The sequence below is a fragment of the Ornithorhynchus anatinus genome, chromosome 8 (assembly GCF_004115215.2).
Source record: "Ornithorhynchus anatinus isolate Pmale09 chromosome 8, mOrnAna1.pri.v4, whole genome shotgun sequence".
Lineage (NCBI taxonomy): Eukaryota > Metazoa > Chordata > Mammalia > Monotremata > Ornithorhynchidae > Ornithorhynchus > Ornithorhynchus anatinus.
In genome coordinates this window covers 45,865,382-45,891,020 of record NC_041735.1, presented here as the reverse complement: position 1 = coordinate 45,891,020, position 25,639 = coordinate 45,865,382, and the positions used below count along the sequence as shown (strand labels likewise).

The 25,639-nt window shown below is 40.5% G+C and overlaps 1 protein-coding gene across 14 annotated transcripts in view; it reads left to right on the top strand.

Annotated features, from left to right (window-relative positions):
• THRB (thyroid hormone receptor beta) overlaps positions 1 to 25,639 on the top strand; it is a 303,177-nt gene that overhangs the window by 69,112 nt on the left and 208,426 nt on the right. For 11 of the 14 annotated variants that reach the window (XM_039912994.1, XM_039912991.1, XM_039912988.1 and 8 more), the window contains one exon: positions 18,636 to 18,665. The gene's annotated coding sequence lies outside the window, so the exon portion shown is untranslated. The remainder of the gene's footprint in view (positions 1 to 18,635; positions 18,666 to 25,639) is intronic. The other 3 variants (XM_039912993.1, XM_039912987.1, XM_029070507.2) reach the window with 1 other exon arrangement.

Sequence of the window (25,639 nt, the reverse complement as noted above, 5' to 3'; positions counted from 1 at the left end):
AAATCAGGTTAAGTGACTTCTTTTGTAATTCGATTAACCAGTATTTATAGTAATTTTAAAAAGAACACTGTTACCAGTATTGATTTTCCCACTCCAAAGGATAAACAGTGTTATTCCCTTATAGCATCATTGCAGTATTTTTGAAATCCTTACTGTCCACTGACCAAGGAACAAAGTATATAGCATAAAACCCAGAGTTTGGGAAAAGATGTCCTTGTCTTTAGGCAAAAGTACTTCTAGCATTTTGAAAGAAAGCAACTGTGTAAGAGGGAAAAACCAGAGAGTCATATAGGAGGAATGGGGAAATAGTCAAATTGGACATTTTTGAGATTATACCATGTCATAGATATTGTTGTCAGATTAGGCAGTTTGAGAAAGGTGCTGGCTGGAGGTTTTTTTGGAATAATAATAATTGTGGTATTTGTTAAGCACTTACTGTGTGCCAGGCACTGTACTAAGTGCTGGGGTGGATATAGGTAAATCAGGTTGAACAGCATCCCTGCCCCACCCACATGGGGCTCACATTCTTAATCCCCATTTTACAGGTGAGGTAACTGAGGCACAGAAAAGTTAAGTGACTTGCCCAGGGTCACACAGCAGACAAGTGGCAGAGCTGGGATTAGAACCAAGGTCCTTTTGACTCTTAGGCTTGTGTTTTATCCATTAGATCATGCTGCTCCATAGAAATATGCTGATTCTTAGAAAAATGGCTGAACAGCTAAATTCCTGCATCCTATCAGCTGTCAATGAATCAATAAATAAATAAATAGTATTTACTAAGCACCTATTGTGTGCAGACTACTGTAGTAAGTGGCTGAGAGAGTACAGCAGATTAGGGAAACATGATTCCTGTTCATCCACTTCTCAGAACCTTGTTGGGTTTTTTGGGTTATTTTTTTCTTCCCCTAGGTTCTTGTTGCCCAGCTGAGAAGCACAAAAAAAGTGCTGGAAAGAAAATATAGGACACTGCATAGGCTAACAGTCCTGCCAGAAACTGTTCTCGTAGATAATGGAAAAATTCGTGCAAATTTAGTGAAATACAGATTTTGGAAGAATTTAGTGTGAATTGTTATCACTAGGAATTTAACAGAATCAAAAACTAAAAGTGTGAATTGAGGAGAGCATTGTGTTCATCTTTACTCTCTGCCTTTACACTAAATCCTTGCCTGCCTTCCTTTCCATAAAGAAAGATGTAATGACTACAAATTGTTTGTTCTAATTGAACGTCTCTATTCAGTTGGATTAGTTTATTCTTGGCAAAATATCATCAAGTTATGCAGTTGGATTCAGGGATTTCTCTTGTTTGTTTACCTGGATCAATCTGGGTTTACCTGAGCAAGGTTCAGTATTTGCTTTAAGTTAATATATATAAGGATGATTATATGCTGAGTATACAAATGTGAGATTAGGTGGAGTAAAAGAAAAACAGCCTGAAACCTTTTGACATTATGGAGTTATAATTCCGAGAATCCAGAAACACAATATGGTCCTCATTCTTTAAGCTTAAATTTATGTGGGTCAAACACAGGCATTGATCTCTATATCAAACTAAAGCATTTTGTGACTTTTTGGTTGCTGTGCATCTAGTCCAGGCTCAGGTGATTTATTATTGGGATCCTTTGGTGAGCCTGAATGAATAAATGAATGAATACTCTCAGTGTTATTTACTCAGTGCTTACTCTGTGCAGAGCACTGTACATAGAGCTTGGCAAAATACAATACAATAGGGTTGGTGGATATGATCCCTATCACAAGGAGTTTTCTATCTACAGGGGGAGACAGGCAGTAAATTACAGATAGGCAAAATAGTAAAGATGGGGATATGTACATAAGGGCTGTGGGGCTAAGGTGAGTATCATAGGGCTTAAGGAATACACAGCCAAATGCATAGAGGGAATAAAGGCTTAGTCAGGGAAAGCCTCTTGGAGGAAGTGTGATTTTAGGAGGGTGTAGAATTTAGGAGACTGTCAGATATGAAAGGGGAGGGAGTTTCAGGCCCAAGGGAGGATGGTGTGGGGGGGTGGGCGGTAAGGGGTTAGTAGTGAGATAGGCAAGATCATGGTACAGAGAGCAGGTTAATATTAGAGGAGCAAAGTGTGCAGACTGAGTTTTGTTAGATGGGTGAGGTAAGGAAGGAGGGAGAGAGTGGATTGAATGCCTTAAAGCCTAAAGTTTCTATTTGATGCGGAGTAGATGGGCAACCACTGGAGGTTTCTGAAGAGAGGAGTCACTGAATTTGGTAAATGATGAGTCAGCCCCTGGCTTCTCCCCTCTCTGTCAGCCCTCAGTGGTGAATGCTTTGGATTTGCTAGTAATATCGCCAAGCCAACAGCATTTGAAGTTCTGTACCTACACTTTCTTCATCAATTTGAGTAATTGAACCTTTCATATTTTCCAACAAATGGCACCGGGGAGCAGTTCTGTGGGCAGGTTCTGCGGCTCAACCGCCTGATGTGACTAAACAATCACAGCTGCACATCCAGGCACCGGGATGGATTAAACCGTATTTGATTACATTCCTAGGCTTGGTGGTTTAGTTGCCTCACTGATGCCAAGAGGGCCGTGCTTCCTCTGCCATTCTGTCATACTCATTTGCCCGGAATAGTTTGGGTCATATCGTTTTAACAGTTTTAATTATTTTTGCTCTATATCATCAATTCTTGGATAAACCTTCCCCACCGATCACCATACTGTCTCCAAGATCTTGATGCTGTGATCCTCCTAGAGGGAGGGAGGCCCATTCCTTTGCTTTCTGCTTTGGAAGATTCCTAAGGATTCCACTTATCTGCTAGATGACCTTGGGCAAGTCACTTAACTTCTTCGGTCCTCAGTTTCCTCAACTGTAAAATGGGTATTCAATTCATTCATTCAGTTGTATTTATTGAGCGCTTACTGTGTACGAGAACTGTACTAAGTGCTTGGAAAGTTCAGTTTGGCAACGGATAAAGACAATATCTACCCAACAACGGGCTCACAGTCTTAGAAGGGACTCAGTGCCTGTTCTCACTCCTATACAGACTGTGATCCCCATTGTGGGACAGGGATGCTGTATCTGACCTGATTAACTTGTATCTACCCAGCACTTAGAACAGTGCTTGACACATAGTAAGCACTTTACAAAAAAATGAATGAGACCTTCCCCAGGCAGCAAAGTTTCAGATGGTGGAGGATGAAAAGCCATCTTCTTCATAGTCCATTTCTCACAAACCTGCTGAACCACCTTCTTTGTACACTAGGAACATCCTCAGTGTGTCTATCAGGAGCCTTCTCCCACTGCTTTGAACACTTGCTGAGATTCCACCTCCTTCACAACTTCTAATAAAAGTTACATGCTAATACCCTTATGACTCCAGGGGCCCAACAATAGTATTTCAAATCTGTCCTGAGCACGCCTTACGTGCAGTGCACTGTACTGAGTCCTAAAGGGAAATGTGAGGGAGAAAACAAGACCCAGTTCCTGTTTCTGCCATGCTTACAATCCAAAAGGACAATTCAGAATGAACACAAATCTTCACCATGCAGTAGAAAAATGTTCAAGTGACTGAGCTTGTGTACATAAATCACATGAGTGCAAGCAGCAGATGTATATATAATTTTCAGGGAAAATCAGTGCTGGGAGCACAGGATTTGGTGGGAAAGATTTGGGAAGGCCTCTTGGAGGATGAAGGGGCTTTTGCAGAGCAGGGATTCCAGGAAATCAGACATGCCCAGAGTACCACATATAGAAAATCTTTAATATAATGTAAAGATATTTTCATAGTCTGAGTTGATTTAATTGTAGTCTGTGCTATATCATCTCTTGATAAAATGCGTATTTGTGTACCACTTATATAAACATTAGCCATCAGGAATTCATTTCCTCCCTGATTCCTATACCTACATTCTAACACCCCAACAACTTTAGAATTTCAACGTCAGTACTTCAGGTATGGCTTGACCACTCCTGTGTGCAATTTTTTAAATGGCATTTGTTAAGTGCTTACTATGTGCAGGGACTGTTCTAAGCATTGGGGTAGATACAAGTTAATCAGGTTGGACACAGTCCCTGCCCCACATGGGTCTCTCAGTACTAATCCCCATTTTACAGATGAGGGAACTGAGGCACAGAGAAGTTAAGTGACTCACTCAAGGTCACATAGCAGCCAAGTGGCAGAGCTGGGATTAGAACCCAGATGCTTCTGACTCCCAGTCCCGTGCTCTATTACTAGGGCACACTACAGTTCACTGTTCTGAACACCGTGGAAAATAACAAAAAAAAAACCAAGACATTGAGGAGTTTACACTAAAGGCTAAAGGTAAGTATTCAGAATGCAAATACAACAACAATTGATTGAGATCTTGAACATTAATAATACACAAGTATATCCTTTTCTTAGTTTTGTTTTCTTCTCTGCATTTTACTGCTTTCTCAGATTTGCCTAATCTTAACCCTTCAGTTTGCCTATTGAATTTGCGTGACTGTGACTGACGGAGAGCCGCCTGCCTGTTTTGAAAGACTACTTTTTTCTCTCCATTTGTCTTTTTCTCCTCCTTTCTATGCTTTCAGCATCCACCCACACGTATGTAGAACATTCATGGATACATGCTGAAGGCTATTATTATATACAGTCCTGTATCTACAGACAATAATTATGTCTCATTTTATGTAGGTTGATGTCATTTGTTTGGGGATGTAAACTTATGGAGAGAGACTGTCTGTTCAACTGCAGAGCATAGCATAGTTAATAAGAGGGGGAACACTATAAATATTTTTTAAAGTTACTAATTTGGATGTATTTATGACTACAGTGTTAGTATGGGGAGGTGTAAAGAAATGTTGTTTTATTCTGCAATGCAAAATGTAGTAGGCACTCCTGTTCATGTCAGGAAGTTTAGAGGTTGATATTTTTTTTCCCAGTTGACCCCAAGTGTGGTTTGCCAACTTGCAGAAGTCCAGTGCTTAGAACAGTGCTTGGCATGTAGTAAGCGCTTAACAAATACCATAATCGTCATCATCATCATCGTTTTGTAGCTGGATGCACTAAAAAAGCTCAGGCTTTAAGATGTAAGTTCCATGGTCTTGGCTTCTCAGTGGATTCTCTATATAGTCCTTCCTTAGTGACATCTGGGCAAAAGTCTCAAAGTGAATTTTTTCCAAGATTCCTCAATTTCATAATTCCATGCCCATTATTGAGGCCCTCTGGGATCCTAATATTAGAAGCCAACATTGGTAGTATGATTGGGAGAGATTCATTGTCCATTCATTTCTTGCAGTTTGGATTTCTTGGTTTTTTTCCCTAGACAACCTACTTTTCTCAGGTTTTCCCAATCATGATTACTTCATAGTCCTTGGGAAAAATTGCTTTGGAAATTTGGAAAATTTTGGTAGACAAACACCTATTATCCAGAACACAGCAACTTGAATGGAGTACACTAAACTCACATAAAGCTAGTGCCACATACGTGGAAGGGAAAGTTGAGAAATAGTATGATTGGGAGAGATTAATTGTCCATTCATTTCTTGCAGTTTGGATTTCTTGTTTTTTTTCCCTAGACAACCTACTTTTCTCAGGTTTTCCCAACCGTGATTACTTCACAGTCCTTGGGAAAAATTGCTTTGGAAATTTGGAAAATTTTGGTAGATAAACACCTATTATCCAGAACACAGCAACTTGAATGGAGTACACTAAACTCGCATAAAGCTAGTGCCACATACGTGGAAAGGAAAGTTGAGAAATTTCTCATATAATTTACATAGTTTACATAGCTTGTTTTATTCTTCAACACATTATTTGAAGTTTTTTTAGGATTTAAATATTTAGTAATAGTAATAATGTCATTTATTAAACTTAAAATGTGCAGAGAACTGAACTAAAGGTTGAAAAGAAATATAAGTAATAATAATAATTGTAGTATTTGTTAAGTGCTTACTATGTGCCAGGTATTGTACTAAGTGCTGGGGTGCTTACAAGCAAACTGGGTTAGATACAGTCCCTGTCCCACATGGGGTTCACAGCCATTTTATATATGAGGTAACTAGGCCCAGTTTAGTGATTTGCCCAAGGTCACACAGCAGACAAGTGGTGGAGCAGGGATTAGAACCCATGACCTTCTGACTCCCAGGCCTGTGCTTTATCCACTACTCTAAATACTTTGATTTAGATCCACTCCCCCACCCTCAAGGATTTCATAGCCCTGAACAGAGGGGAGTTCAGGAAACAGTAACAGGCTCAATTCAACAGAAGTGCGGTACATTACTACCGGATTACTTGCTGTGGGAGGGAACGTGTCTTACCACCTCTGTTGCACTGTATCTCCCAGGCACGTACTGCAGTACCCTGATACTGGAAACCAATAGTCCTTGGACTCCTCACCCCTCCAGGTAGATCCATCTTTGGTCATCAGTTGACCAATGTCCTGAAGGTTGAATAAGCCACCCTTCCAATTGACATGTCCTTCACCCTGAGGGTGGGTTGGCGAGTTCTGAGTTCTTAATAATAATAATAACAATTAGAAGAAGAATATATTGAAGGCCTCCCCCTCAATGTCCTAGCCCCTGAAATAGGAAGTACAGAATGCTTTCTTGCTTGTACCCGTCAGCTCCAACAGGGCTTTACTTAATTTCTTTTTTATCAAGAAAGAAATTACTAAAATCACATCTCCTCCAAGATGCCTTCCCTGACCAAGCCTTCATTTCTGCTACTTGCTCTTCCTTCTGTGTTGCTTATGCACTTGAACCTGTAGCCTCTAAGCACTTCATAGTCATCCACCCTCAGCCCAACAGCATTTATATGCATGTTCATAATTCATATTAATGACTATGGTCATGACTATTTTATGGTCATGTTTGCAATAGGCAGGAGTGTTTTGTGAAACCATTTTTTCTGCAGAAAATTTTATTTTGGGCTTTCAGTTGATATTTGGTTTCAAGCTTTCATTAGTGAGTACTGTGCCTGTACTACTAATGTCATCTGAACTGCCTCCTGTGTTCTGATAATCAGTCAGTCAATGTTATTTACTGAATGGTGTGTGCAGAGCACTGTAGTAAATGCTTGGGAGAGCATTAAATAAATTTGGTGGATAATAATAATAATAATATTGGTATTTGTTAAACGCCTACTATGTGCAGAGCACTGTTCTAAGCGCTGGGGTAGATACAGAGTAATCAGGTTGTCCCACATGAGGCTCAGAGTCTTAATCCCCATTTAACAGATGAGGTAACTGAGGCACAGAGAAGTGAAGTCACTTGCCCACAGTCACACAGGTGACAGAGCCGAGATTTGAACCCAAGACCTCTGGCTCCAAAGCCCGTGCTCTTTCCACTGAGCCACGCTGCTTCTATGTAATCCCCACCCACAAGGAAAGCAATGGATAGAACAAAGGCACGGGAGTCAAAGGATCTCGGTTATAGTACTGCCTCTGTCGCTTGTCTCGTAAGTGACCTTGGGCAAATCACTTAATTTCTCTGTGCCTCAGTTTCCTCACCTGGAAAATGGGGATTCAGTCCTCCTCCCTCCTACTTAGACTGTGAGCTCCATGTGGGACAGGAGCTATCTGACTTGATTATCTTGTATCCACTCCCCAGAGATTAGCACAGTCCTTAGCTCAGGAAGCACATAAATGCCATAATAAATATCATTAATGATTGTGGAGTTTACAGATTAGAGAGGAATATAAGGCTGCATAGCTTGTGAGAGACAGAGAGAGAGAGAGAGAACCCTTCTAGGAGTTCAGGAAGTGAAGTACTGATATATGGAACAGAAACAGCTGATCAGAACACATCATAGCTTTATTAGTAAATAGTTTCATCATTTGCATAAGTGATATGTAACATAAAATCCACGGCGAGTGCTCCGTTCCTCAGTTGGGAAACACGCTCCCAATAATTGTGATAGAAGTTGGCCTGGGTGATAGTTAATCTTTCAGACCCTCCGATTTGCAGTGCTGTCTCCCTCCTTGCCACTGCCTGTTGGTCAGGGGTGAGGGCAGGTGGTGATCCTGGGGTCCTCCTCAGAGTCAAGAGTGGCTGGTAGGAAGGACATGGGGCTACTACAAAGCTACCAGTCTTTCAGGCAGCATTCGTCATTTGGGGAGCCTGGCAAGAGGACACATTTGACGTTCACATTAGCTCAGTAAAAACCTCGGAGTCTCTCAGGTTGAATTGAGCAAAAAAGCTAGTTTCAAAAATCAGGTAGCAGACTAACGAGTGGAATAACATTAAGGTGTTATGAAAAATTTAGATTTAGATTTTTTCTTTTTAAATCCTGCAGTTCGGTGTGCCCCCCCTCGGAAGCCAATTGCAGTTTTAATTTTTTTCATGATTTATGGCATGGCAACACTTTTCCCATCTTTGTCAATGTATTTAAAATAATTAGCAGCATCATTATTTTGATATTTGTTAAGAACTTATTATGTGCCAAACACTGTACAGGGCTGGGGTAGGAAAAATCTAACCAGGGTGGATGCAGTTCCTGCCTTACATGACGTTCACAGTCTCAGTTAGAGGGGGAACAGGCATTGAATCCCCATTTCACAGATGAGGAAACTGAGGCAGAGAAATGAAGTGATTTGCCCCAGGTCACACAACAGGCAAATGCCAGAGCCAGTGTTAGAACCTAGATCCTCTGATTTACAGGTCTGCACTCCTTCCACTAGGCCATGCTCCTTCTCATATTTCAGCACTAGTAAGAGCCTGGAAGCCACAGCAAGCCAGACCTTACAAGGTTCTTGTCTGAAGGTGGAAGTTTATATTTTGAAGAACATTTTGGTCCAAACTTGCACAGAGAAAACATAACATTACCAGCAACCTTATATTGATGTGGAATAAACCACCAAAAAGATGACTGTTTTTGGAGCTGTGGATTAGGGAGTGTAGCTCCAGACCCTGGAAAACTGCCTCAGCCTCTCCTCCGTAAATTGGCCGTGGGCAGGAAATGTGTCTGTTATAATGTTGTATTGTACTCTCCCAGGCACTTAGTACAGTGCTCTGTACACCCAGTAAGTGCTCAATAAATACAGTGGACTGACCTAAGTCCAAGAGTAGCATCTGCCATATTCATTGATTCATTTATTGATTCATTCATTCAATCGTTGGTGCCAAGTTCCACCTCCCGAGGGCTGGCGAAGCGGAGAACATGGCCTTGGTTGCATTTAGAATATTAGAATTTTTTGTTTTCTTGGTGTGCTACTTGTTTAAATCCAGTTGTTAATAACTTCCTCCTCTAGACTGTGAGCTGCTTGTGTGTCAGGGACTGTTTTCTACTGTTTCCCTTTACACAATTCCGAGGCCTGTTGTGGAATTGCCTACAGTGTAAGATCCCAGTAAGTGTTATTGATAATGAAGGTGTTGATTTCCTAGCCTGTGCTAAGAACCCAAAATTAGCATTATTCAGCCCGGACTTTCTACCTCCTGGCTAGGGGTGCCACTGATGGCCCTTGTGGATGTTGGCCAGAAGTATCTGATGTCATATGCATTATTAATCAATCAATAAATTATATTTATTGAGTGCTTACTGTTTGAAGAGCACTGTGCTTGGGGGAACACAAAACATCAGAGTTGGTAGACACATTCCCTTCCCTCAAGGAGCTGCCAGTCACGCAGGGTGACATGAAAACATCATAAACACCATTTTTTGGAAATCCACCTGCCTGTAGAGCTTTTCTTCCAGGCAACCCCTGACTCCACCACTTGATACAGAGCCTTTGCATTTCTCCGCCGGGATTCTAAGGGGAAACAATCAGTGTCCAAGGTGTGGAATTCAGAAGGAGGAGCCAGGGGAGGCTAGGCTCCCTAAATAATAATGTTGGTTTTTGTTAAGCACTTACTATGTGCAGAACACTGTTCTAAACACTGGGGTAGATACAGGGCAATCAGGTTGTCCCATGTGAGGCTCACAGTTAATCCCAATTTTACAGATGAGGTAACTGAGGCCCAGAGAAGTGAAGTGACTTGCCCGCAGTCACCCAGCTGACAAGTGGCAGAGCCGGGATTTGAACCCATGACCTCCGACTCCCAAGCCCGGGCTCTTTCCACTTAGCCACGCTGCTTCTAAATACTGGACAGAAAAGCATGCGTTAGCTATGTGGCAGCCAAAAAGGACAGACAGAGTGGGGCTGTCCAGAGTGCAAACAGACGCGTGGCCATTGTAGTCCTAGCCTTATTCCCGCATCCCTCGATATTAATTGGAGATTTCAGGACATTCCATAGATTCTGGGCCATCTGGTGGCAGAGAGGGACTAGCACAGAATTGAAAGCAATCTAGGCAACAACTATCAATGAAGGGGTTTTCTGTGATAATTAGAAGGTCCATACATCTTCCCATGATCTCAGCTAAATTTTGTCTTCTCTGACTGCAGGCAATTGAGAAAGAAAGCACAAGTAGCCAGTCCCCCCAGTCTAAACTGTCCGGGTCATATAGCATCAGCACCGTCAAACCTCGGAGTATACCCATGACATGTTTTCAAATTGTCATTTGTTCACAAGTGTACTGGGCTGATAGCAAGCTTTTCTTTTGGGGTCATTTGGAGGTTGCATACATTTAAGGGTAGCCACTGGGAGAAGTGAGCTAGGGGTTACAGAGCGGCTGTGGCCCTATGGCTACCTCTCTAGGCATTTCAGGAGATATGTGGAAACACCTGGTTTAAGTGGCCCTCTCTCCTTCCTTTTGATTTCTCTCTGCACCTGCTCCCTCTCTACCCAAACCATCTATTTCTTGTCACCCTTCTGCTGCTTAAAGAGCTACAAGACTTCCACAAGTGAAGAATATATTACTGAAAAGACTGGTGGCCAAAACCACTCTTTTGGCATTCTGATTAGTGGCAGCAGGTGGATAATTTTTCTTCTAAATTTCCTTTTTTTGGCTTTACATATGGGCAAAGTAACATTTGCTATGCTGGAACCCCGGAGGCTGTCAAGTACTAATCGGGTAATTCACTTTAAGTCCTTTGTCTCCTCATTTATTCTCAGTCAGTTTCCAGAACGTCTGAAATCTGGAAAAGCCTGGAATTTTCTACACTGGCAGACAAGGTGGCAGTTGTACTGCTGGTGCCAGTAAGCATGCCTTGCTGTGCCAGGAATTTTGCATCAGCTTCTGCCACTGTCAGTTGGTGCCCATTTTGGGAATTACTGCATGGCAGCTCAGAAATGACCATATTCAGCAGTTTTTTTTGTTTTGTTTTTTTTAAAAAAAACAAAAAAAGACAGTTGCTTTGGCTAGGATTGAAATGTCCCTACTTTTGTGAGTTTCCTTGGTTCATCTACTAAATGCATCTCTGACTTTAAATTAGGTCGGATCACAGTATCAACCCGAAAGATGACATGGATCTTTTTAGGCTTTGGCCATGGGAGTAAGAAAGGTATCAGGCTATCAGTCAAGATATTTCTGAATTGACTTCTTTTTGTATTTAGAAATAGTCATGTCTTCAGCAAGAAAGCAAGAGTAATTACTGTATCCTGTGAATCTGAGCCTATTTTGGACAGTTAACTATGGCAGGCACTTAGATTTGCACCCTTTACTCCGCCCTCTCAGCCCCTCAGCACTTATTTGCATATCTGTAATTTATTTGTATTAATGTCTGTCTCCCCTTCTAGACTGTGAGCTCATTGTGAGCAGGGAACACGTCTACCAACTTATAGTGTACTCTCCCAAGTGCTTAGTACAGTGCTCTGCACACCATAAGCACTCAATAAATACAATTGATGATAAGGGGCTTGTGCCTAAATTATCCAGGTGGGTTATTATGACAGCCAGAGAACTGTGTGGCCCTTTCCTTTGGCTAAGATTATGAAGCTCTGGTCATAAACTCACCTATTTTAGGTTGATAGTTATCCCTTAGAGAAAATATTCCCTATCTAGTTACTTGGACTGAAAAAAAAATATTATGATGTCAATTTGAGTGGAAATAGATTGTTACAAATATACTTTAAATGTTCATGGCAATAAATACACAATTCTGGTGGAGCTTTTTTTACTGACCAGAGTGCTAAACTTGGCTGTTCTCTTGAAGTCACAATTTAGCATGACTATTTCTACTGTAGGAAGTATTACGATTAGAGTGACATACCACCCCAAACTGAGCTCTAGATCAAATTTAACTTTCACAGTGTTGTGAAGCTGCCTCTGGCATATTCCATTTAACCTGTAGGCATTTAGCAATCCCATGAGGGATTCTTAGTCTCAACTAGAGATTATTTTAGTGGGCAGAATGCCTTATAAAATCTTTACCTGTATCAGAGCATATACTCTGGCCTTCTTATCCCTCTCTCCTAGGTCACAGGGCTTCAGTTTTTCACTGCCTACACTCATACAACAACTTTAACAGTCCTAATAATTGTTTTCTTTTTAGGGTTGTCCAAGTTCTTCTTATGCTGTGTCTAAAAGGTTGTAAAACTTACCAGGAGTTTTAGTGACATTTTTCAATGATGGACAGATATTTGATTCTAGGCTTCCCACTACTTGAACTCATTCAGTGGGAGATGTCTCTCTATAGTAGGTTAATGGGATAATGGCCCTTATAGTTGGTATTTACCTTTATCTTTTGAAGGAAAGCCAATCGGATTCAGAATCAGATTGACTGATGGTTATCGAAAATATAGAACTGACTTAAACTTTGACCAAAATAAGGAGAGCTTCTAGAACTAACTTCTCTCCAATATTCAACATCATTTTGGTCTCTCTCTCTAATTATTGTTTTGTAAATTTAATAATTCCTGTTTAGTAGTCGGTATTTCTCATTTGAAAATGCAAATTCTGTTCCATATTTCACATGGACAAAATTCCAAGTCTCATAGTTGTATTTAATGACTTTGTTTTCCAAAGCATACCAGTGTAATAGTTTTGCTTTGAACATGCCCTGTCTGAGCCACTCTTCCATGGAGAAAAATCCATGGATACTATGGGAAATTTGTTCCATTCTAGAGTATAATAACTGCACCCGTGAATAGTGAGTTTGCAGTATCTTCCCGTTTCATATTCCTCTGCTTTTTTTCCTAAATTTTTGTAGCCAAAGGCCAGTTACTTAATGTAACTTGCCAGTGTGGTAGCATTGGAGAAGCCAGGGTGTATTTCTTCCAATTTACCTCACATTTCACCCCAGTTAGAAAAAAGAAGGGATCAGCACCAATTACCTTTGGCCCAGAGGAAGGACTGGGAGAACCTCCTGGACAGAGATTAGGAAGGTGCGCTGACCTCCACACCCAGCTTCTTGGGCCCCAAACTACCTCTCTCCATCTTCCAATAATCCTGGTAGCCCAGATTCTGCCCTGCCAGTCAGGGTTCAGAAACTGCAGGACCTGCAAGCATGGAGCCTTTGGAAATATTAAAATGTTGGGGATGGTTGCAATGGTTTGAAACTAGGGACTGTGCCAGGAGTGGGGAAGATCAGCGGGACTTCTCCTCCAAGTACTCTTCATTGATTCATAAAGGTTTTGATTTTGCTTGCCTTTGATTTTTGATTTCCAAGTGTTCCTATTGTTGGTGCCTTGAGTACAGTGTATTTCTCTTTCCTAAATCTATGTTGTCCCTTACCAAGATTGTGAACCCCTGCTGGTATTCACCTGTTGATATTTGCTTATTTTATATTCACCTTAGTCCTTTTTACAAAGTTCTAGTAGTAATAGTAGGTTATTCCTCTTTGCATAATGATGCTTTCAGAGTGTTTTGCAGTGTTTCAACTGATGGAATGTCTACCACTTCCTTTGTAGGACTATAAATAATAAATGATAGGGAATGTCAAAGCTATACTTAGGCTGAGGGTGTTAGTCACCTTAAAACCCACAAGAAATGTACGTTCCCAAAACATTTTTTTAGAAAAAACTAGTGTCACCATTGAGGATCTCTTGTTAAGAGTTTAATTTGATGGCACTAAAAGAAGGCCATTGGAACTTTTAAAATTATATGCAAGTAACACAATCTTGAAGTAAACACTCAGTGTTTTACCTTGTTTTTCATTTAAAATTTTCACTGGTCTGTATTTGTGTTATGCTGAAATGTGAATTAAAAAAAACCCACAACCTTCCCTGAGTTGGGTTATCATTCCAACATCCAACTTCAGTCTACATTGGTTTCTGTTCACATATACCTGCACTTTCTAATTAGTTTTTCAAGTAATTGCTTTTTCTAACTCAGTAATCCCTGCAAATATGTCAAAAGGAAAGCAAGTATAGTCTTTAAACATTTGCTCCTGTTCCCATCAGCAGGAAGGGACGACCCAAATTTGATAATACATTCACAAACACACACACAATAGGGGATCCAAGGATGTACCCAATGACCTAGCAGTAAGAAGAACTGAGTATTAAACATACATTTAATTTGGGTATGATTAATATTGCACTGTTACTTCTATTGCTTGAAGTAAACTAAATGACAGAAAATGAAGAAAAGAACATGGAATTTTGTAGAATTGGGGGCCGTAGAATTGAAAAAAAATATGGGCTGATTGACTTACTGTTACTTTTTTATTTTTATTTTTTACACAAATGGGTAAGAGTAATTGATGTGCATGCAGTTTTCTCTTGTAACAAACCAAAAGTGTCCAAACAATAAAATTATGATATTTGAGTCATAGAATAGTGGATACCATTTTCCCCCCTACAATTTACATTTGTGTCTTTGGACATGAAAAGCTGATGGCCCAATGTCTCAACTCTGAGTCCTAGAGACTTTCTGTTTAACAGCCAAAATGGACTATTAATTTAGCAAGGGGACAGCATTCCTAGACAACACTATTGGATTGCAAGTTAGTACTGCTCCAGAGTTGTTCCATGGAATTTGCAAGAAATTCTTGAACGAAACTATGGAAATATGAACAACCAATCCCAGTGATTTTGGGGAATTACTGACTCCACTCCAACTTTCTTGATTGATTTTATTACCTAACTTTGCCTAAAATGAAGGAAACTGATATCTGGGTAAGGACAGAGAAGCAGCATGGCTCAGTGGAAAGAGCACAGGCTTGGGAGTCAGAAGTCATGGGTTTGAATCCCAGCTCTGCCCCTTGTCAACTGTGTGACTGTGGGCAAGTGACTTCACTTCTCTGTGCCTCAGTTACCTCATCTGTAAAATGGAGATTAAGACTGTGAGCCTCATGTGGGACAACCTCATTACCCTGTATCTACCCCAGCGCTTAGAACAGTGCTCTGCACGTAGTAAGCACTTAACAAATACCAACATTATTATTATTATTATTATTATTACCTTTAATGAGGAGTAGAAATATTGGAGAGGTAGCAAAAAAGGAAAGGAACACAATCTTTCATAAAGTAGAGAGGAAAAGGAAATAATTTTGTGAGTTGATTTTCTGTACAAAATAAAATATAAAATGAAATCAATAAATTCTATAAAGAGTATGTGGGATTCCAAGCCCTTTAGATTGTTCTGTTTTTCCAACAGCCTGTTGCTACTAACAAGGCAACTAGCTGGACTATTGGTCTGGCAGTCAGTGCTTTTTTTTAAGTCTCTGTATTTGAACTCTTAAAAACAATGACACCTTGAAAAGTCTGTTCAGACCATGAAAGTGTCTCAAGACTAAGTTAACTGGGTTACATTTCTCTCTCCATGTAAAAAACTCTTGTTAGGCTCATTGACAATGGCTGGTTGATTTTGCTTTGCTGACCTTTACTTAATTATCCTTGTCTTCTGGTGTCTTTCTTTATATGCTCTGTTGCAGGTAGGAATTAATATAAAACCACTGTTAACCTCTTGCAAAAGGCCTGGGAACATTAAGAAGGTTGTTTCCAGTTCTCTTAAGCTAGATGCTACCAATCAATCAGTATTTATTGAATGCTTATTGTGTGCAGACACTTTGTCAAATGCTTGGAGGAGTTCAGCAGAGTTAGTAGACTTGACTCCTCTCCTGAAGGAGCTTATAGTCTAGGAGGAGAGATAGATGCTAAAATAAATAACAGATAGGGGCCTAAAGAGTCTTATCATCCTAGTTGTGTGCCACGAAGCTGAACCTCAGTAACCCTCAACTGATTAAGACCTAGCAACCTGCTTTCGATTTTCCTTTTTTTCTACAAAGCTTCAGCCAAATGGCATCCAAAGCTGTTGAAGACTTTTGCCAGCCACACAGATTTTCTTCATTCCTCCTCCACCACTCTTCTGACATGGCCAAATCTCTCCCCAGTGCACTAATTCAGCATATTTATAGTGTGCTTACTGTACTAAGCGCTTGGGAGAGTACAATACAATAGAGTTGGTAGACACATTCCCTGCCCACAACCAGTTACAGTCTAGAGGAATAAAGAGAGTCTAGAGGAATAATTAGAATAAAGAGGGAAGAAGCAAGCTCAGGAAAGAAGAGGCACAGTTTCTATTCATCTGCATCTTCCTAATAATGAGCATCATTTTGAAATGTATTACATTTCTAAAGTTGTAAAGCTTAGTGATGAAGAATTCAAAGGAAAAAAAGTTAATATAGGTTATGAATTAGAGCACCTTTATACTTCCCTCAACCATGGGCCCCATTTTTCAATCATTCTGATAAAGCTCTCAAATCAGCAGGTGTTTTGCTAGAACAAAGTTATAAATTGCAGGGAGGAAGGGAAAACTGAGTTTAGAGGGATTCTCTTATCATTTATATATGGAGAAAGGATCTTTCAAAATGCATCAGACAGGCTTTACGTTGGAGAGAGAACTGCTTCTAGAGTTAATAGATTTAACACAATCATTTTTATAACCTCAAAGGTTATCAAAAAGTGTTTTATTGCTCAATGTAATGACTCCATTTCTCAACTTATTGCATTAATCTTGTGCTTTGAGGGTAAGTTTAAAATGCAGTCTAGATAAAAGGGATAAAAAATTCCTTTTGTGATTTTTTTCTTTATGTATTAAATTATGAATACAGTAATTGACGGTTAATGAGATGTAAGTGCTGGAGGCTGAGACACTTTGGTTCCCTCATGTCTCCGTTCCATTCTTATCCAACCCTTGTTTTCCAAACATGGCACTGGCAATTATGCTAAATTTTGTCTGAGCTGGAGGATATTTTGTTTTTCCATGTTACACTATATACAGTGGAAGAGTAAGGAGGAAGCCCAAGTGAAAAGCAATAATTTCTAATTCCTACTCAGAATGTCAGCAGATTCTGAAGTTGCGCTGAATCTAAAGACCAGTGGGTTGACCAGCATTGATCATCCTATTGAATGTGACTTTAACATCCTTGATTCTGATTCATGTTGGATTTTTTTATATATTCATTCATTCATTCAGTAGTATTTATTGAGCGCTTACTATGTGCAGAGCACTGTACTTAACACTTGGAATGTACAAATCGGCAACATATAGAGACAATCCCTGCCCATTGACGGGCTTACAGTCTAATCGAGGGAGACAGACAGACAAAAACAATAGCAATAAATAGAATCAAGGGGATGTACATCTCATTAACAAAATAAATAGGGTAATAAAAATATATATAAATGAGTATCCAAAGGGCGGGAAAGGGGGCTTAGCTGAGGGGAGGTGAAGTGGGGGTAGAGGAGCAGCAGAGGGAGCAGAGGGAAAAGGGGAAGCTCAGTCTGGGAAGGCCTCTTGGAGGAGGTGAGCTCTCAGTAGGGCTTTGAAGAGGGGAAGAGAATTATTTTGGCGGAGTGGACGGTGAGGAGGTGGGCGGCAGAGGAGCGGAGCTTACTGGGTGGGCAGTAGAAAGAGAGAAGGGAGGAGAGGTAGGAGGGGGCAAGGGGATGGAGAGCCTTGAAGCCTAGAGTGAGAACTTTTTGTTTCATGTGGAGGCTGATAGGCAACCACTGGAGGTTTTTAAGGAGAGTGACATGCCCAGAGCGTTTCTCCAGGAAGATGAGCTGAGCAACGGAATGAAGAATAGACCAGAGCAGGGAGAGACAGGAGGAAGGGAGATCAGAGAGAAGGCTGACAAAATAATCCAGCCGGGATATTATGAGAGCCTGTACCAGTAAAACAACCATTTGGGTGGAGAGGAAAGGGGGGATCTTGGCGATATTATAAAGGTGAGACCAGCAGGTTTGGGTGATGGATTGGATGTGTGGGGTGAATGAGAGAGCTGAGTCAAAGATGACACCCAGGTTGCGGGCTAAAGAGACGGGAAGGATGGTCATACTATCCACCCTATACATATGCCCTATGATTGAACTGGTATAGGTTCTTGAAGATTGTTGTATGATGCACAGAGTTTATATACTTGTGAGGGCACGCAGGAGCACTTCATTCTTTTATAAAAGTGAGGAAGAAAGTCCATTTTCAGCTAACTTCAGAAAAATGTGGATTATGTGGGTCACAACAGAGTTCTTATTCTTTCCAAAAATGGCCATTGTTTAAAAAAATAGCTGCTTGCATTTAAAGACAGACAAAGAAAGGATGTAATTTATTAGCACCATGGGCTCAGATTGCAAAGGTGTCTTGTTCGGTATGGTGGTGCGTATTATCCCATAATCATTTTAAATATTTACACAAGAGCACTGATTCATTTACTAAAGTATTGCATAATAACCATCTCCCAATAAGCATTTTAGTCTCTCTGATCATTAACTCAGTGGGCAGGGTAAAAATCATAGTCCTTGGGTTAGCCGTCTACTTAGAGATGAAATTTGATATATTTAGCCTAGTGACGTTTGAAGAGTAATTTCAGGAAAGTCTCTGAAAACTGATTTTTAAAGCAGTATTTCTTATTCCTTTCAGCAGAAGACTTGAAAATGAAGATCTAATGAGGTAAAGTTTCCCTTTTTTGCATTTATTCTACACCCTACATAATTTGTTTTTTAGCACTTTACCCTGTCTATAAAGACCATTGAGATACATAAAATATATATAAAAACATTAAAAGCCTTATTATTCAGGCCTTTCATTTTTCCTCCTTCTATCTGCTGTTCTCTTTTTTTGGCCATTTCAAAGTTCCACAACATAGGAATTGCAGAGTGAAGAATTTCAAATTGGTTGATTCTGCTGCTTTGAGTAGCCCTGTAGATAAAATGTCCTAGGTGGTGAAGATATTAAAAGTAATAGCCTAGGGTCATCCATACTGTTACTATATTTCCCTTCTTTGCCCCTTCGATACATATTTTTATGAGTTTGCTGTACAAAGCTATGGCCAATTTGTCTTCAATTTAAATTCAAATCAACCTATCCACCTCTATGTACTGAATAGAGAGAAAGCAAGGGATATTCTTGGTTACTGGATTTTATGTTTGTTGCCATAAAGTCTAGTTTCAAAGCTACTGTAGCATAAACAGGAAATCTCCTATTTGACTGTGAGCCAAGGGTTTACAACATCCGGCTTGCAGGCCAAAGACAGCATAATTGAGTGAGGGATTTGGGCCCTCCCCTGAGATTTTTTACATTTTTTTTTAACCTAAGTAGCCAACACCAAGTCAGAATTGAGATGTATCCTAAGTATCCTGACAGTTCTCAAGAATAGTTTGTCTTTTAAAATACTAATTTTTCATTAACTTAATCCAACTTGATTAATGGCCAGCCTTAGAACTTTAACTGTCCACTTTTGTACTAATAAAGTCGATTAAACTGTTTTTAAGCTTTTTTATTATTGCTAAACAAAATCTGGACCTTTAGCATCCCGCCCAAATGGATTTCACACTGCACTGTAATTTGAAAATGTGACCACCTAGGGCTCCGGTGGTGTGAAAATTTTGCAATCTGGAAAGGAGTCCCCATGCATAATTCCTTATGTATGTTCAGGTGTGTGTGACTGTGTATGTCAGTATTACTATTCATGCCGATGAAAATATCACTTAAAAATTTGGATATCAATACTAAGGAGTTTGGTTGCAGAAAACTGGAACAAATGCCTAAATTGCAGAATTGCCAAATCATTTATCACATATGTAATTGTAAATTATTTCAACAGGCCGCTGTGGCATGTCTCTATTTTTAGAGCTTTGGAAATGCCTAGCCACACAGCAAGCACTTCTTGCAGTTAGAAAATTCAGTATTCATAACCTTTCAAAGTACTATCTTTTCCCCTACGTCTGTGATGTTTTATTTCATTTTCCTTCACATAATGAGTGTATCCACTTAACTGGTATTAATAATCCCTGAAATCTTTTAGTGGTTTAATTGCTGAATATTGTTTTATATAAATCTGAACTTGCAATATCTTTATTATGACTATGGATAGTTCTCTTAGCTCCTGATTTACAGGTTGACAAAAGTTTTGCTTCTTTATGCAGTGTGGAGCTTTTGATTTCATTTAAGGACAGTACAGTGCTCCCCGCATGGTAATTTCTCAATAAATACCATTGATTGATTGACAGTGCACAGCTCCAGTGAATTTGCACTTCAGTGAGTTTTCCATCAAATATTAATAACCATCTAAGTAATAGACATATTTTGAGCTAACAGCTGACGATGAAAAACTGAAAACATTTTTGTAGAGTATTGTTACATAATGAATTTGTGGCTGTGAAAAATGTTAAGTCTCAGAAGAAAACAGTAAAAATGCAGATTCTTGAATAACTCCAGTTGGTTCAGTGAGTTTTGTCGCTTTGCTCATTGTTATGCTCTCGTTCTCTCTCCCCTTAAAAGATGAGAGTGTCTTAGAAGTCAAAGCAACCTGTTCATCTATCAGTGGGAAGGGTAGAGTATGGCTCAGTGGAAAGAGCATGGGCTTGGGAGTCAGAGGTCATGAGTTCGAATACCAGCTCTGCCACTTGTCAGCTGTGTGACTGTGGGCAAGTCACTTAACTTCTCTGTACCTCAGGTACCTCATCTGTAAAATGGGGATATGATTGTGAGCCTCACGTGGGACAACCTGATTACCCTGTATCTACCCCAGTGCTTAGAACAGTGCTCTGCACATAGTAAGCGCTTAACAAATACCAACATTATTATTAGAGGAACTGCAAGTTTCCATGCATCAGTCCAATAGTGGGTTTTCACCCTTAAAGGGGGCACCTATAAGGAGTGAAGTAATAAATAGCTCTCTCAGCCTCCATGGCCTTTCCTGTGCTGGGCCTGTCTCTTGGGAAAGTTTCTAAAGGTGCTAATTTAGTGTGGTAAGGATAGCTTCCAGCTCTCAGCTGGACCAAGACCAGTAACTCATTTCCCAGATGTCATCACATAAGCTCTGAACTTTAATAGCTTCTGGTACAAGGGTGAATAGGACATCCCATAATCCCTTCATGAAAAGGAATCCTGGAGGCTTCTTGTAGCTACCTACACTTGAACCATTTGGCCACCGGTACCCACTCTTTCCCCCCGGATTCACCCTCACAGTCGTCCATAAAAAAATATGGTCTGCCAGTGACAGCATTTCCATGTCCGGCCGGAAGCACCCGAGATAATGGTGGTATTTCATTCCTCTTATGTTCACTGACCCGACCTGGATCTGAACTGGCAGCCTTAGAGTAAAGGTTGCCTGCCGGGAGGGTTGTGAGACTGTAGAATACATTGCAAAAGGTGACTATGGGATGTCCTTCTGTAGCGCTGAATAATGGAGGCAGCAACTTCCCATCTTGGGATGGTTAATATACAGTTTTCCATAAAAACAGAGCATAGGCTTTTCAATAACCCTTCTAACTTTAGGATTCTCTGTTTGTCCTCTCTGTTCCTCCCAAGCTCACCTTCTCACTAGGCTTCATTCCTGATTTTCCCACCTCTGACTCATTCCTCATTACTCACACCCTTCCTCCTGTTTAGGACTTCCTTCTCTGAAAATCTACCCGATGATCTCTCTCCCTATTTTCAAGTCCCTCCTGAAATCACACCCTTCCAGAAGACATTTCCTGTTTATCTCCCCCCACCCCACCAGCCCCGAAATATATACGCATGTGATATTTGTTAAGCACTTACTATGTGCCGAACACTATACTAAGGGTTGAAGTAGATACAAACTAATCAGGTCAGACACAGTCCCTCTCCCACAGGAGGATCCCAGTCTATGAGGGAAAGAACAACAGCAATTGAATCCCCATTTTACAGATGAGGAAACCAGAGCACAGAGAAGATAATTAATTATCCGAGATCACACAGCAGGCAAGTGGCAGAGCCAGGATAAGAACCCATGACCTCTTACTCCCAAACCCGTGCTCTTTCCACTAAGTCTTGCTTCTTCTCTGCTTCTCATCTGTAAAGTGGGGATTCTATAGCTATTCTTCCTTCTCTCTTAGACTGTGATCCTCATGAAGGACAGGGACTGTGTCCAATCTGATTAGTTTGTATCTAATCCAGCACTTTCTACTACTTATTTTCTACTATCATACTTCTACAGCCAAGGGTTGCTTATATATATATAAAATCCTTTATATATATATATATATATAAAATACTTTATATATATATTTATATATATAAGATCCTTTATCCCAGAAGTATTATAATTTTTCCTCCTTACACATTCCCACTTCCATCACAAAATTCCCTCTGTTCGAGTTGGTCTCCAGCTGTTAGGGAGAAAAATCCAAATAGGAGAACATTGGTCCCTTCCTATTCTCCTGATTTTACTCCTTGAAGTGTCTCATGCTGTTTTTACCTCTTGGTCCTGTGATCATCTCAAAGCCTTTGCTGTAAGGGAAACACCCCGTTTTAATTGTTAGCATCAGACTGGACTGTCTTCTGCTGTCTCCTAGATCCCCACTGTTATTCTACATCATCTGAAGATTTGCTGTGTTTCGCCTTTTCTTCTGTACTCTTTGTTCATGCTTTATGCCTCCACTTCACCACATAAGAGCTAAATTGGTTATCTTTTTTATGGTATTTGTTAAGCAGTTTGTGCCAGGCACTGTACTAAGCACTAATCAGGTTGGACACAGTCCATGCCCCACATGGGGTTTACAGTCTTAATCCCATTTTACAGATAAAATAACTCAGGCACAGATAAGTTAAGTGACTTGTGGCACAGCAGACAAGTGGCTGAACCAGAATTAGAACCCAGGTCCTTCTGAGTCCTAGGCTCATGGACATTAGGCCATACTACCTCTCTTATCCTGTCCAATGTCCTTGTCCATTTCCCTCATAAGCATTACCCAGCAAAGTTCTGATGCGTCAAGCTAATACACTGACGTCATTGTTTGTAATACTATCTTGCAATTAGATGATAGTATGATGGTGAGAAAGTACGGCACATAGAAGACATTGATGACATTTTTCTGGATGTCGGATGTGCTGGCTGGCTGGCTATGGCCAGGTCTCTCCAGCCATACAGAAGGCTGGATGCTCCAATTTCTTAACAGATGGATTCATATTTCAATATTATGTTGACCTCACATTCTGTCAGCATCCTCAAAGTCATGATGTCCTTAATTTGGTTTAATACTAATCTTTACACCTCTACACCCTTGTGCAGTTGGACAGTGTGCTTCCTTAGGAAGTAAAATTCAAAGTAGTGTTCAACATTGTGTTAACTATGAAGAACTTTAGATGTAAACTCCATATGGGCAGGGATCCTGTCTATGACTTTATTGTATTATACTCTCTGTAGCATGTAGGTCAGGCCTTTGCATTCTGTAAGGCTTAAGAAATGTCACTGTTTGATTGGCTATCGGGCTTTCCAGGGCCCAACCGTGATCTTCTTCAAGGTAATGGACTGTGTTTTGACGACTCTGAAGCACTTGGAAGGGTACAGTATAACAGAGTTGGTAGACATGTCACCTGCTCACAAGGAGCCTACTGTCTGGAGTGGGAGACAGATATTAAAGTAAATTAGAAGTATGTATGTAAGTACTATGGGGCTGAGGATGTAATAAATATCAAATGCTTAAAGGATACATGAATCCAAGTACAAGGGCAACACAGAAGGGAGAGATTGTAGGGAAAATGAAAGCTTAGTTGGGGAAGACCTCATGGAGGAGATGTGATTTTAATAAGACTTCAAAGGTGGGTAGAGTGATGGTCTGTCAGATATGAAGGAGGAGGCAGTTCCATTATATGGGCGAGCAGTCGGCAACGAGAAAGACAAGATTGAGGAACAGTGAGTAGGGTGGCATTAGAGGAGCCAAGTGAGCATGCTGGGTGAAGTAGGAAATCAGCCAAGTAAGATAGGAGGGGACAAGGTGATGGAGTGCTTTAAAGCCAATGGGAGGAGCTTCAGTTTGATTTGGAGTTGGATGAGGTTCTTGAGGAGAGGTGAAATGTGGACTGAATTTTTTTTTAGAAAAACGATTCTTGCAGCAGAGTGAAGTATGGACCGAAAAAGGAAGAGACAAGCGGTAGGGCAGTCAGCAAGGAGGCTGATGTCGTAGTCAAGGTGGGTTGGAGAAGTGGCAGTCAATCAATCAATAAATGGTATTTATTGAAAGCTTACTACATGCAGAACACTGTACTAAGCAGTTGGGACAGTACAGTATAACAAAATTAGCAGACACGTTTCCTCTCCAAAACCATATAAGAGTTCCTGTATGACTGATTCAAGGACTCGTCCCATTAAACTCAGTTTCTCAGAGTACCAGAACTGTCCTCTCACACCAGTTTCCATATTCCTCACTGTGTCTTCGAGACTGTCTCTAATACCCAGGGAGTGAATAGAGGAAGCAGCTGTGTTTGAAAATAAGTGACTAGCCTATGAAACAAGCAATGAGAATTTCAAAATAAGAAATTAAATCAAAATTTAAAAGGACCACGTAGTTAATAGAAGTGATCCAATAGAGGGATCTTGGCTTTGCCTTTTTGCAAAGACAAGATCCAGTAATTTTTAGACTTCTGGTTCAAGGGTAAGATGGTACTAATATGCCTTAACAATGTTAGGCCTTATCGTTTTTACAAAAACAAACTTATTGGTACCTATTAAAAAACCGATTAAAAGTGTTTTATATAGAAGGTATTTTTGTGTAAGTACTTACATTGCGAGACTTCGGAGCTCCCGGTATAAAAAAAAAATCACAGCATTTAACAAGGGACCTCTGTCTTTAGATTTAATAGCAAGTTTCATGCATGCTGTGAAATGATGATGCGAGAGATAAAAAGTTTTTATTGCCACTAGTGTGGGATGACAGCATTGTTTAAGAATGGTGGAGAAGATAGTCCTACAGAGGAAAGAAGTGCAGTGGTTCTGGGGAAATGAGTTATAGATATTCATTCGTCTATTTGTCTCTAATTACCACCCCTTACCCTGTATCGGAAGGAGCATGGCACAATGGATGGAGCATGAGTCTAGGAGTCAGAAGGTCATGGGTTCTAATCCTGGCTCCGCTACTTTGCTGTGTGGCCTTGGGCAAATCACTTCACTTCTCCATATCTCAGTTATTTCATGTGTGAAATGGGGATTAAGACTATGAGCCCTTTGTGGGAGAGGGACTGTGTCCCAACTGAGTTGCCTGTATCCACCCCAGCACTTAGTACAGTGCCTGGCACATAATAAACACTAAACAAATACCATTATTATTATTACCCTAACCTTTTCCCCACAGAAAAATAGCAACCCACTGGCTTATTATACCATTCCTCTGATGCCTAATTATCCAACACTTCCTCTCCTTTCCTCATTCACACAGTTGGACTTTCCCAAAATATTGACCATTTTGCTTTCCATATTCTACACAAAAGTCTGTGCCCTAACACCTGTTTGCTGTTCCTCTTCCTGTCTGGCAGATCTTTCTCAGTCTCCTTCCTCTGCCTCCCAGCCCCCGAGCTGTGGATTTCCCTCAAGGCTCTGTTCTGCCTTCTTATCTCTTCTCCATTTACACTCCCTCCCTCAGGGAATTCGTTCACTCCCACCACTTCAGTAGATGATCCCA